Genomic DNA, 15,260 nt, shown 5'->3' with positions numbered 1-15,260 from the left:
AAAAAAGAAGATCAACAGTTATGGAAATGTCTGCCATGGCAGAATGAGCACCATGGAATTAAATAACGGGTTTAATTAGCAACGAGAATTGGCTTTAAGTTAAGAAACTGAATGAAGGTTGGAGTTTGAGGCCCCAGCTTAGTTGGTCATCTGTTGGCTCACTTCACATCAAATTTATGTTTAGGTGCCGTTTATGGAAAAAAGAATCAATTCAGCAGTCAGAGTCTCAAGAAAAGTTGATTAAAATAAAGGGAAATAGTTAATTAGCAGCAAAAACTGGTCACTAATTAAGATAAAAGTTAAAATGAAAACTTGCAGGACTGGAGTTGGAGACCCCTACCTTAACCACTACATCTTCACACATGATCTATATATATAATTATATATAATATAAGGCAAGACACCCATGGAAAGCACGCCGGAAGGGGAGTGGATTCACTAAGCTGCCGACAAGTAAGACACCTATGTCGCACGCAGGAAGGAGCCACGCCCACCAACTCCAAGACCATTGGATACGACGACAACTCGCAGAGCCACGCCCATCAACTCGGACGCTATGACACAAAAAAAAGGGCATCATTTATATTCGTCTGTCGTAGAGGCCACATGCACCACCGAGCCATGTTGACTGTTCATAGAGGCATGTTTCTCGCGGAGGTGAATCGCCATATACAGCGTGTAAAACGGTTTGCGAGGGGTATCCCATGGGATCCTTAAAACAATCCTTTACAACTGAGGTTCAAACACAATGAAGTAAGCAGTCTTTAAAAACCGAGTTTTCGGTTACGACACACAACCACGTGCACCATAGCAAACTGTTTTACACGGTACATACAGCAATTCACATCCGCGACAAACATGCGTCTTCTTAGATGCTCCTGCAGCAACAGGGAAAGTCTACGTGAGTCACAGGTGCATCTGGACTGTGCAAAGACGACAACAACTCAAGTGACGAGTTGGAGGTGGGCACATGAGCGATGGCGGTCCACCAGTTTTCAGTCACGGACGATTGTGTGTTGGTTCGTTCCGTGCATTGTTACAATGTTGCTTTTCTTGCTGATTTATTACATTACCGATTTTTCAAATGTTAATTTTCTCCCTGTGCTTAAAAATTATTAAAAAACCGGCCTGATTATGCGGCGTATGGTATGCCATGGGTTGGCTAGTTATTTTATAAGTTAGTCATAACATTACATGTACTTTTCAGGTTTGGGATGATCAGATGAAAATGGAACAAACTAGAGGTAACTGACAAAATAAATGAAAATGATGAGTATTTGAAGGATGTATTTGAGGTGTTTTTAATTAGTTGTAGTCATTGAGTGATTAAACTGATTAACATTCAATTATCTTTAAAATCATATCTAATAATGCTGAGCAGACCCAACTGACCTGACTTGAAAAAGAGATATCAGTGACTTGGTGAGAGGACTATTATTTGGACTGCACTTGTCAAGAGCTGTAATGAGCTGTAATGAGCGTGACGGGTCAAGTTGCTAATGTTTCGTGACGAACACTGGATAAGGCAATACTGGAATGGAGTTTAGAAGAAAAGAGATCATCAGCTAAGAGCTACTATGGACAAAATGGCACACTGCTTCACCATTATGTATGTACATCAACTCAAAATGCAAGGAAAACTGAACTGCAAATGTCAGTCTCTGGTGGGAGCAGGAAAAGCCCATCACGCCATCCACAGAGTAGAATACTTCACACTGGTTACAGTGCGTAAATTCCTTATTACACCTCAAGTGAAAAAGAAAACAAAAAGCAGCCTACTGAGTAATGGTGAAGTCAAATTGTCAAAGGACATAAGCTTTGTCTAGCTCTCAGCAAGGAGACAAGTACACACACGCGTACAAATAATACATGTAAAGGCCAGATTTCTTACTTCTTACAGTGAAGACCTTTAGTGGGTTAAATTCTTTAATTTTTTTTATCTGTTTATCTAGATACATTTTTCTGAAATACACTGATTCTTCTAGAGGGCAAAGTAAATGGCAGTAAAGTAAAGCCAAGTGACTACCTTCGTTCTCTGTTAAAGCTGTTTATGGCTTCAATGTCCCCATCTAAAATGCACAAGTAATCAGTGTACAATCTGATGAAAATGTCAAAAATATACAAAATCATCTACCCAACAGGAGATTCTGGAGTGGTATCTGGGAGGTGTCCACCATCACCATTTATACCAAAAGATGAAATATACAGTAGTTACAGATACTTGCAGAATTTATGCCAACAAAAAACAATACAGTTATTCTCTAAGCTTGTTGTGGTCCAATGCCCTTTTAAGACACTTTATGTGGCTGATTATGTTTTTCGACATGTCCCTGTATTTAATTCAATCAGAAGCCCTATCACACTGGTACCCAGTCTAGCAAAAGCAGGAACAGTGCACCTCAAAAAATCCATGGTAATGTCTTTAGAATGTGATGTTCAACTTGACTTCTTTTATTCTGTCATAATGGCTGTTCATGAAATCGAACTGAGTACCATCATGTAATGCTGCCTTAGCTATGAATTTGATCAACAAACCTGAAGAGCTGCCACCAGCAAGGTACTGTGAGGATGAGTGACAAGGCTGACTCTCTGCAGCAGAGCCATTTCAAAGCAATCGAGGGGAATGGCAAAGAGGAAATTGAAACTGTCACCGTGCATAAGACCGTGGCTAATAGCTGCCACCTTGACGGGAATCTAATTTATGCCTCTATAAAAAAAAAGAAAAGTAAAGGTGGCAGCACTCTATAAGTGCTGTCAAGCAGAATTTCCCTCACATGTTGTGGTTATGTCCTTGGCTTGCACCCTTCTGGAATAATTTATTTAGCTACACAACACCTTTAGGGTTACCATAGACCCTTAAAAAGTTAACAGCCACTTTGTTGTAACATCAGCTAGAACACCATTTTGCAGTGAGCACTTTATTGCAATATCAGATTTTAAAATTCTTATGAAGCTTTAAAATATGGTTTGTGCCTTTTTTACACAACAGACTTTATCAGTGTTTACGTACATACATATCAAAAGATACATTGCAATTTCAGACTGTTTGTCTTCAAAAGAATAATTTAAAGGAAAAATAAAACTTTGGGTGATGGGGCACATTAAAAGGAATATTCCAGATAGTAATGAGCACCTTCAGTTTGCATATCATCACAACCTGTCCGCAAAGTTCACCATATCTCTTGTGCTTCCTAACTAAAATTAAAGGCTACAATGAAAGAATAACCTGTATAGACAAAAGGTCAGGATTCAACACTCGTGTATCAGCAAAGTTGACCACCAAAGTACAAGATTTGGATGTATCGCCTCCATCTGCAACTGGATTAGGGACTTCCTAACTAACAAACCTCAATGTGTGTTGATTGGCAGCATCACATCCTTCATGCTGACCTTCAGTGCAGGCACTCCACATGTTGGTGTACTGAGAACCCTTCTTTACTGCTTGGCCAGACATAGCTCCAAGTCCATCATTCAGTTTGCTGATGACACCATCGTAATTACAGTAGGCCTAATCATAAAGTTTGAATATGTGAGATTAAAACAAAAAGATTTTCCTTCTGATACAGTGGTGTCACAAAAATAATCTTTCACCAATCTGTTTAGATGTCTGAATAAAGATCACATATCTTCATGTGTGCTCACCAACTTCTGTAGCTACACAGCTGAATCTGTTCGCAATAGCTTCACCCTTTCTGGTATGGCACATGTTTGGCTCCAGACAGTAAACCACTGAAAAAAGGGTGGCAAAGGTGGCACAGAATATTACTGGCACACATCTCTATTATGTTCAGGATATAAATAACACACGTACTGCCTTCAAAGTAAAAAAAAAAAAAAGACCCCAGCCACAGTCACTTTTCTCCATCTTTTGTTCTGAAAAATGGTTAGGAGCATTAGCACAGCAAGTCATGAAGAATCACTTATATAGACAAATAAATTCTCAGAATGGGTTGATAGCACAGAAGGAGGCTGACGTTATCAACCCTGCCACCAGGTATTGCCTGCCTAACATCTTGTTAATCTGTAAATATGTAGTATATGTTACATTTAAAATATAATATTATATCCATTGTCTTTTTTTTTTGGTCTGTTGTTGATATCTTATTACTTTTACTAGTGAAACACGTGGACTTTTGGTCCTCAAATAAAAGGAAATTGAAAGAGGTGCAGTCCACCAATATATAATTGTAAACCTGATTATGCATGCTGAACATGTGGGCACCATGTCCTGGGGGATTATCAACAGAGGTGTCCATGGATGCAAAATATGTGGAGCTTTTCACTGTAAAAAAAACTGCCAGCATTCTGTAATTTTTCATAATTAAATATTGCATTAAAAATATACAGAGTAATCACAGCAGGCCAAGCTATCTTCCATCATGTGACATTTTCAGTTTGTGCATTTTCAGAGTGTTTCACTTAAATGTGTGGTAAGATGGCAGTTAAAAGTAAAATCCTGGCCTCAGGGATACTGGTGAAAAACTTGTTTGATATCATACAAACATTAGAAGGTTTTCATTCACACAGAGAACCATAGCCACAAGGAAAAAGTGACTAAATAGTGGACCTTCAAAATTCATCTTGATGTAAATTTTGGGGGAAAAAAGTGAATAGACTGTAAAAAAATTAATTCTGTAAAAAATGCATTACATTTTTTTTTTATTTTCACAGATCAAAAAACTGTAATACAATAAATGGTTGAAATAAAGATGTTAAATATATAAATGAGTAAAAATAAGTGTTTGAGCTGTCGATATTAACTATTTCAATGTGCAGAACTATTTTTATGAATATTTTTTTTTAAGTCTCAATGGCATTGAAAACTAAATTTGTATAAAGTTAGTATATTTGCATAAAGAAGACCTCAATTGCTCCAGCACTGACTGCTGTCCCAGATGGCCTCCACACGTTTACTCAGTGAGAAAAAAAATCTCAAAGACAACTAGCAAACTCCTTTTTATGTGTGCTGAAGGTGGCTATGGAAGCCGATTGATGGTGTTTGTTTTGATGAACTGGAACAACCTGTAGCACACCCTTCATCATAAAAGCAACCTTTCCTTTTCCACACAGAAAACATAAAATAATTCAATAAAACATTGATAGAATATCAATGGACGAAAACTGTAATGTAGTATGGATGTTTGGTTCAACAGTTGGGAAGTTAAGAGATTAAAATTGGAAAATCACTGTTTCTGTTATAGGGTATAATAGATTTGGTGTGTAGGCCTATTGTATTTTGTACTGTATGAATAAAACTTACTTTTACAAAAAAGATAGTCAGCAAAAGTTATGTCTGATGGCCTGATAATTGGTATTTGAATAACACGTTAGTTAGCTGTACAGTCACAGTCGAGTTTATTTCGCAATATGTTTTAATTAAGATGCTTTTAGTGCATTTACAGTGAATTACTGGCTACTGAATTGAAATACTATTCCAGTTACCTTGTAAAAAATTCAACAACAGTGCACTGCTACATCACATTAATTTTGTGGCCCAGTTTACTGTGACGTCATTGTATAATATTGTATTTTTTGCAACATGCAGTAAAATTATACAGTCAAATACTGAAAAAATCACGTAATTAGTAGCCTGTAATTTACTGTAAATTCACTGTCAGATTTTTTACATTGCTGATATCTGTGTTTGTGTTATAGTTTTTCTTGCATTTAGAAGTTTTAATGTTTTTAATTATGTCTGATGTTGTATATCACAGTGATTCCCAACCACTGTGCCAGAGACCATCAGGTGTACCGTGGAAAATTATCCAATTTCACTTAATTGGTCTGAAAATTATTATTTATTTACTGCAAAAATTTGTCTTCGTTAGTCTATGCGACAGTGACAGGCAGAACAATTAAATATTCTTCCACTAGGTGGCAGCAGATGGCTAATTCATCTGTGTATCTACCTGTTGCCATTCAAACAATAGACTTAGTGATGCTTCAGCTGTGACAGTAGTGATAAATATCTGCAAAGAAAAAGTACACAATCCGAACTGGGTTCTGGAGAAAACCGTGACCCAGATGAAGGCCCTAGTTTGAGTAGTGGTCAGAAGAAAGCAAAAAAAAAAAAAAAAAAAAAGTGAGCTGAAAACAATACAAGGAAAGTTACCTTTCCTTTGGATTTACTTTTACCAGGGAACCAACAGAGCCGATTCCGTTATGCTTGGTATGTGGGGAAAAACTGTTCAACAGTGCTATGGTTCCTAACAAACTTAAACGCCATCTTCAAACAAAATACCCGTCACTTCAACAAGAACACAGACTATTTTATTCAGCTTCGTGAACAGACTGAGAAACAGACAGCTTTAGTGAGGAAAACCACAGAGACGAATGAGAGAACTCTGAAAGCTAGGTACCAAGTTGCTGAACTCATCACCAAATCAAACCAGCCAGATACGGTGGCAGAGACATTAATACTACCTGCCTCCAATATCATTGTAAATGAGATGCTCGGCCCTGGCGCTCTTAAATAGCTCAAGTCCTTCTCTCGCATAATACAATTGCCAGACGTATTGATGACATGTCTGCAGACATCGAAAGGATCGTTTTGGAAAAGTTGCACGTCAGTGGAAAATCTGCATTGCAACTCGATGAATCTACGGGCGCACCAAAGGATTTATAAGCAGAGTGAAAGAGCAACATCCAGATATTATTGCGACGCATTGTTTTCTGCACCGTGAGGCACTCGTTGCCAAGACATTACCAGCAGACCTAGCTCTTATATTGGACGATGTTGTGCGCATGATAAGCTTTGTGAAAACAAGACCTGTAAAAAGTCGCATGCTTAAATCATTGTGTGAGGAAATGGGAGAGGAGCATAAAGTACTATTGCTGCTTACGGAGGTCCGGTGGTTGTCCCGTGGCAAAGTTTTAGCCCGTGTGTATGAGTTGCGAAAGGAACTAAAAGTGTTTTTGACAAATGAGAGATGTGCAAGACTGGTATATCTGGTGGATATATTTCAACATTTGAATGACCTGAACACAAGGATGGAAGGCCAAGATGAAAACCTGCTCACAAATGCAGATATAAAATAAATGGATTTCGTTCAAAGCTGCAGCTCTGGCAACAACACGTGGAAAGTGCCAACCTACACACCCAGAAATGGCATGGTATCAACATTATTGCACTGTGTGAGACAATAGGCAAGCATTTGAAAACTCTTGAACAGAAGTTGTCGTTTTATTTCCCTCCAGTTTTCACTGACTGAGTTAGGAACCCATATCACTGAAAAAAGTATAACCTCCATTCAACTTAAAATAATTAAGATAATGATTCACACTTAATATTTTCAATCTGAACCAATATAAATCTTTTTAGCTTATTGATCCCACAATTTTTAAGTTGAGGCAAATCATTTAGAGTGATTGGGTGCAATTCACTTGTTTTATACTGAAGTAAATCTAATTTTTAAGTTGTTCTTTTTTGTCAGTTGGAAAGCAATCACGCTTGAAATTTCGACTGGAAGAAAATACAAACGGCCCCTCCCGCACAGCACACGAACAACCTAAAATATTAGGTTAACTGAAATAGGATTTTACGTTTATTTATTCCACCATAACTTACTTTGGTAGAAACATTTTTTTTACTTTGATTGAGATCTGAAACCAAATATTTCAAGCCACAACACTAAATGACTAATCTTAAGTTGCTTGAAAGATAAAATTTACGTTGAATGAACAACATCAATGTTATACTTTTTTCAGTGAGCTAGCTCAACCGCAGTTGGAAAGGACACAATTTTGCAGGAGCAGGAGGAAATAACTACTGAGAGAAAATTGTGGTTTAAAGCTGAGCTTTGCTGATCTATACTTTGAATAATTTTTGGCTGACTGCTGCCAAGGAGTTCCCCATTCTGGCAAGCAGAGCTATTTCAGCCCTACTCCTATTTTCCACAACCTACCTAAGCGAGCTTGGCTTTTCAAGCATGACTGCTATAAAATCTAAAAAAAGAGAGAGACTCAGAGCTGTTGAAGAAGATCTTAGTGTGTATCTTTCTTCAATTCCTGCATTTATATCTGCGCATATCAGGCCCAGGTTTCACACGAGTAAGTAAATTATGAGTAAACTGAAACTAGAAGATCATTATATTTCATTACATATACTTTTTGTGCTTTTTTTGTTTGGTGGTGCGCCGTGGGATTTTTCTAATGTAAAATATGTGCCGTGGCTCAAAAACGTTTGGGAAACAGTGGTATATACTGTAAAGCAAGCAGAAGTTTTCTCTTTTGCTTTCCCCTTGAAAAATAGCGCCCCAAAGTGAGAATAGCCAGTTCAACTTTTCAAAATAGTGTTCCTGAAACAGATGTAAGGATTCAAAAGCAATACTCGCATATGAGATGTCACCTGCTGCACTTGGGTCCCAATCCAGGTGGTCTGTCGTGTGGTGGGTCAGCGGATGCTCCAAACCTCCTCCTCAGATAAGGGCAGGAGTTCTGAGCACTTCTGCTAACGTCGCCCAAGACTTGCGTGTGCGACGACAAGATCAGTCGGTTTATGCCACTATGGTCGTCGTCAGTAGATGGCGCCGCATTTCCTGCTCGCACGTCGGGCACACACGTCTCATGAAACACGCTACTCTCCGGTCGCAGGTTACTGTGATGTCCGTCTGTGGCCGCGCCTTTTTTCATGCCAGATATACAGCGTGATCTCTCGGCTGATGTTCTCGTGTGTGTTATGTCGCTCAGTCCTCGCTACTTGTGACCAAGTTCAAGCTTCAAAGGCCAGAGGCAAGCAGGGTTTTGCGTGACAGACAAACAGACATAGATAGATAGATAGATAGATAGATAGATAGATAGATAGATAGATAGATAGATAGATAGATAGATAGATAGATAGATAGATAGATAGATAGATAGATAGATAGATAGATAGATAGATAGATAGATAGATTGGTTGTTTCAGCTTTTGAATTAAGACTGAATTCTACAATACTCTAATTTTCATTCATCTATGTTTATTATTCATTTGCAGAGACAATTAAGTATGTTATCAATTATGAACTTGGTGCTACAGCAGCATTGCAAGGCTAGTGCTCCAGCCCATGAGATGAAACAACAAATACTGGGAGCCTTAACACAAACAAGTAAAGGAATTTATCTTCTTTTCATAATGTCTAGCTTGTACTTATGCAGGGAGGATGTACAATTGGCTTAGGTCATTTGAACTGTGGCTTAGTCTTTCCTCCAGGAATGCTGTCAACTGGAATTTTTGTTTTATCTCCGCAGTGTCAAATTTCTTTATCACAGTAATAATGGACCTTAAATGATCATGTTTGATTTATGTTAAGCAAACTGAAATTGCTCTTTTTTAAAACTGTGTTAAATGTTGTTTTGAGTTGTGAACAAATATGATTAGACAAGATGTAAGAGGTCTGTAATCCAGGTGGAAGTTGCTGTTTAACTGCTTGGTGGCAAAAATGAAAGAACAAAGAAAAGGAATACAAAACAATCTGCTCCCTCTGACATGGGTTTTTAAAAGTTACTGCTTTGAACATACTTATACACTGGTGCTGGCCAATACTAATGACTTGTATCTTCAGGGTTATGAAGCATGCAGATGGGAAGGAGAGGCTTGCAGGAACTGGGAGATTGGTTCAGAAGGGCTGCCTTGCAATTGATAAATCAGGTAAACCCATAAGCTGTGGCAAACCCCCAAATCCTTCCTCGTGGTACTTTCAAATCAGTGCCTGTAACGCTTACAATATTAGCGTTTATGTGACAGAGTATTTTTGTATGTAAATGTTGCTTGGTTTAATAATTTACTGTTATGCCTGTTATTACTCTTTGCCTGTACCCAGTGAAGAATGCTACACACAAATAATTTAATTGAATGTGAGCAAGTATTGCTACCATCTTAAATGACTGTGAAGATCCTAAAATACCTTCCATCTTACAACAAAAAAGAAAGATAGCCAACTGTTGGAAATACAAGACATCAAACTAGAACGAAAAAAAAAATGAATGTAGTAGAGAAAAAAGTCAAATGTCCTCCAGAGTTTAGCAGCTTTTCATTTACAATGTCCTCAACTGAAAAACACTCCTTATGCTAAGTGCTGATCTCACTTAGCCACTTGAAATTCTCAAGCCAACTGATTTAAGTATCACGATTTCCTTTTTCTCTTTTTACTGTTTTCTTTTGGATGAGAACAGGACACATGAAACCAATGTACTGTATAAACACATATTTAGAACATATGGAAAACACTAGTTAAATTAAAAATGTCAGGACTGGTCACTGTTTTCAGTTTTCTCTTACATACCACAAATGTGCTTCCACTTCAGCATGTTAGTGAACAATGGCATGTGTATGAATATACTCTTTGGCAGACTGACACCCCATCCATTGTTAGTCGCCTGCCTTGTGTCATGTATTGCTTATATAAGTTTCAGCCCCATATGACAATGTAAGGTATTAATCAAACACAGATAATTGACATATACTGTATAAAAGGTGTATCCACTTTAATAAAAGGATAAGATTGCTACGACTCTCAAGTTCCAAAAGATGGCACACCTGAAACATTTGTAGAAATAAAATACATTGCATTTGTCATTCCAAAAGATGGCATATCACAGACATTTGAAGCAATGCATTTTATTACTACAAATGGTTGTGATACGCCACAAAATGCAATGTCTTTTATTATTACATGCATTACAAAACACATTTCAATAGATGGTGCACTGCAAATGTTAACACTGAGGTCTACGTTGAATACTTAGATTTCATCTCAACTTGAAAGGGTAGCCCAGCTAGTGGTTGTGGAAACCATTAAATAATCCCTTCAGGGGCTAAGTGACTAACTCAATCATATAGCAGTCTTAATGATGAAAGCAAACAGATTTAGTTGTTGTAATGGTCACGGAGATTCCTCTGTAGATGACTTGACATCTATAGCATTGACATGGAGTATGGTGGTCATTCAGATTGTAGAACAAGCTGTAGTCATAAGGGCCTGGCGAAGACCTGGAGAACAAAGCATAGTTGCCATCTCTTTGAATCCACAAATTCTCAAAAGTCTTTTCAGCCTTCACACTGCAGGTAAGAGCATTGTCATGAAGCGGAAGAGCATTGGTTGACAGCTTTTCTCACTGCTTTTGCCTCACTGGTGGCCACAATTGCCATGGCAAATTGACATAATATTACCTGATTATGTCAGCTTTTTAGCAGTGGTTTGGACCCGATTTTCCTTTGCGTTAAGAGAATAATAGCTTTGATTGGTATTTTGGACTATAAGTCATAAGTGACATTTCCAGGTTTTACCCAGTTATTAAATGTTTTATTATATTTCTCCCAGTCTTAATTTTCCAGCTTTAGGTTCTCCTTAAACATTGAATGAGGTGGTGCTTCATTTCAGGGTTCAGCATTCTGGCTATAGTCCTTGCTCATGTTTAATTGTTATTGATGGATTCAAATTAACTAATCACTACAGTTTCCTAACTCACACACCATTACACTTCTATTTTTCATCACAATTTGCTCCACAGTAGTCATATTTTCTTTTGTCATTAGTGTCTAAAGCCAGTCAGCCTTTTGGTCATCTTTGAGCAACATGCTGCTACAACAGAATTCTGCTGTAAGCCTCTTAACTGTGGTATAGAATGGGACCTGGTCCTGGTAGATGCTAATTAGGCAACAAGAAATCCCAAAAGGCAAAACGTATTATTCTCTAGCACTACAGATTCAATGACTGCATGATACTGTCTTGCAATTTTCTGCATCCATTTTGATAAGGTCCTGAAAAAACAAACCTACACTATAAACCATAGATTACAGAAATGTGTAATTCACATGTGTTGATTAATCCCTGTATATTTTTGAAATATTGTACCCATAGGCAAGGTGTCAGTGCTTAAACTGGGAGTCAGTTGGAATAAAACAAGTATATTCCTGTGATGAGGCACCCAACATACCTACACATGCCATTTCATTTTACTGTATTTTACATTTTCAGGCTCACATTATCCAATTCACCATAGAACTGGGTGCAGTGCAGGAACCAACTCTGCACAGGATGCCAGTCCAATGCAGCACATACTTTATTGAATATTGTTACACCCAGAACTATGTTATAAAAATATATCAGAAATAACTTGGCCAATAGACACTGTATATACTTACACTATTCACTTCCTTAGAGTCAGTTGTCCTGGTAGCCTTCATTTTCTAGCCAGACTTACACACAAACATTCTGGTGTTAAGCATCCTCAGCTTACTCCATCACTCTATGAACAATTGTGGGAGTCATAGAGGTCATGGACTATAACACTCTTTCTCTCAAGGCTGTCAATTTATCTATTTTCTTCTTCTTCTGTTGGCTGCTCACATTAGGGGATGCCATAGCAGATCATCTTTTTCCGTATCTTCCTGTCCTCTGCATCTTGCTCTGTTACACCCATTTCCTGCATGTCCTCTCTCATCACCTTCTCTTAGGCTTTGTTCTTGCCTGGCAGCTCAATTCTTAGCATCCTTTTCCCAATATACCCAGCACCTCTCCTGTGCACAAGTCCAAACTAGAGCAATCTTTCCTCTCTGACTTTGCCTCCGAACTGTTCAACCTGAGCTGACCCTCTACTGTACTCATTTCTAATCCTATCCATCCTCGTCACAACCAATGCAAATCTTAACATCTTTAACTCTGCCACCTTCAACTCTGTCTCCTGTTTTTTCATCAGTGCCACGGTCTCCAACCCATATGACATAGCTGGTCTCATTACCGTCCTGTAGACCTTCCCTTTCATTCTTGTCGATACCTACTGTATCTGTCACAAATTACTCCTGACACTCTTCTCCACCAGTTCCACCCTGCCTGCACTCTCCTTTTCAACTCTAATTTCTCCACAATCCCCGTCACTCTGTACTGTTGATCACAAGTACTTATACTCGTCCACTTTCGCCAACTCTACTCCCTGCATCCTCGCCATTTCAATGACCTCTGTGGTATCCAGCAGGGCTGTAAAGGAAAACTCCAACGTCCATAATTCCCTGCTGGCATTCGGGACAACTCCATGCTGCAGGGAGGGCTCCACCTGGCAGCCTGGGGGTATTGGCTGGGATGACTGGCCGGCCATAGACCCCACCCCCATAAAAGATCACAATATCATCAGCAAACATCATAGTCCATGGGGACTCCTGTCTAATATTGTCTGTCAACTTATCCATCACCATCGCAAATAAGAAAGGTCTCAGGGTCAAACCCTGATGTAATCCCACCTCCACATTGAATGCATCTGTCATTCCTACCACAGACCTCACCACTGTCAAACTTCCCTTGTACATATCTTGTACAACTCTTATATACTTCTGTGCCTCTTCTGACTTCCTGATACAATACCACAACTCCTCTCAAGGCACCCTGTCATATGCTTTCTCCAGGTCCACAAAGATGCAATGTAACTTCTTCTGGCCTCCTCTATACTTCTCCATCAACACCCTCAAAGCAAACATCACATCTGTGATACTCTTTCCTGGAATGAAACCATACTGCTGCTCACTAATTATCACCTTCCTTCTTAATCTAACTTCCACTACTCTTCCCCGTAACTTCATGCTGTGGCTCATCAATTCTATACCCCTGTAGTTACTATAGCACTGCACATCCCCTTTATTCTTAAAAAATCGGCACCAGTACACTTCTTCTGCACTCCTCAGGCATCCTCTTACTTTCCAAGATTCCATTATACAATCTGGTTAAAAACTCCACTGCCATCTCTTCTAAACACCTCCATGCTTCCACAGGTATGTCATCTGGACCAACGGCCTTTCCATTTTTCATCCTCTTCATAGCTGACCTTACTTCGTCTTTGCTCATCCGTTGCACTTCCTGATTCACTGTCGCCACATCATCCAACCTTGTTTCTCTCTCATTGTCTTCATTCATCAGCCTCTCAAAGTACTTTTTCTATATGCTCAACACACTCTCCTCACTTGTGAGTATGTTTCCATCTATATCTTTTACCACCATAACCTGCTCCACGTCTTTCTCAGCTCAGTCCCTATGTCTAGTTAATCAGTACATGTCCCTTTCTCCCTCCTTAGTGTCCAGCCTCTCATACAACTTATCATACACCTTTTCTTTAGCCTTCGCCATGTCTCTTCACCTTATGCTTTATCTCCTTGTACTCATGTCTGCTTTCTGCATCTCTCTGACTCCCAATTCTTCTACACCAACCTCTTCCTCTGTTTACTTTCCTGTACTCCCTTCCACCACCAGGTTTCCTTTTCTTCCTTATTTTATCCAGATGTCATGCCAAGCACCCTTCTTGATGTCACCCTTACTACTTCAGCTGTAGTTACCCAGTTATCTGGCAACTCTTTTGCTACCCAGTGCATCTTACCTCCTCCCTGAGCTTAACCTTGCAGTCTTCCTTTTTCAACTTCCACCATTTGATCCTTGGGTCTGCCCTCACTCTCCTCCTCTCCTTGACCACCAATGTCATCCTAAAGACCACCATCCTATGCTGTCTAACTACACTTTCTCCTGGCACCACTTTGCAGTCTACAATCTCCTTTAGATTGATCCTCCTGCATAAGATATAATCTATCTGTGTGCATCTTCCTCCTCTCTTGTACGTCACTCTATGTTCTTCCCTCTTCTTAAAATACATAGTTACCACAGCCATGTCCATCCTTTTTGCAAAATCCACTATCATCTGACCTTCTTCTTTCCTCACTCCGGAAATCTTCTTTGTCATCCATCACACATCCAACTTGCGGGGCACATGCACTAATAACATTCATCATCACACCTTCAATTTCTAGCTTCATAATCATCACTCTGTCTGACATTCTGTTCACCTCCAAAACACTCTTGACATACTGTTCCTTTAGAATAACCCCTACCCTATTTCTCCTTCCATCCACACCATGATGGAACAATTTGAATTCACCTCCGATCCACCTGGCCTTACTTCCCTTCCATTTTGGCTCTTGCACGCACAATATATCAACCTTCCTTCTCTCCATCACATCAGCTAATTCTCCCCTTACCAGTCATACTGCCAACATTCAAAGTTCCTACCCTCAGTTCCACTCTCTTTACCTGCCCCCTCTTCTTAGGCCAACAGTAGCCCAATTTCCACCAGCACCCTGTTGGCTAAAAGTACCGGTGGTGGCCATTGTTAACCTGGGCCTTGACCGATCCAGTATGGAAGCCTGTATTATTGTCTGCATATTGATCTGGCAAAATTTTACAGCAGATGCCCTTCCTGACGTAACCCCATTTATCAGAGTTTGGGACTGGCACAAAGAAACACAT

The sequence above is a fragment of the Polypterus senegalus genome, chromosome 1 (assembly GCF_016835505.1).
Source record: "Polypterus senegalus isolate Bchr_013 chromosome 1, ASM1683550v1, whole genome shotgun sequence".
NCBI classification, from domain to species: domain Eukaryota; kingdom Metazoa; phylum Chordata; class Cladistia; order Polypteriformes; family Polypteridae; genus Polypterus; species Polypterus senegalus.
The sequence above is the reverse complement of the archived record's forward strand: the minus strand, read 5'-3'. Positions refer to the sequence as shown.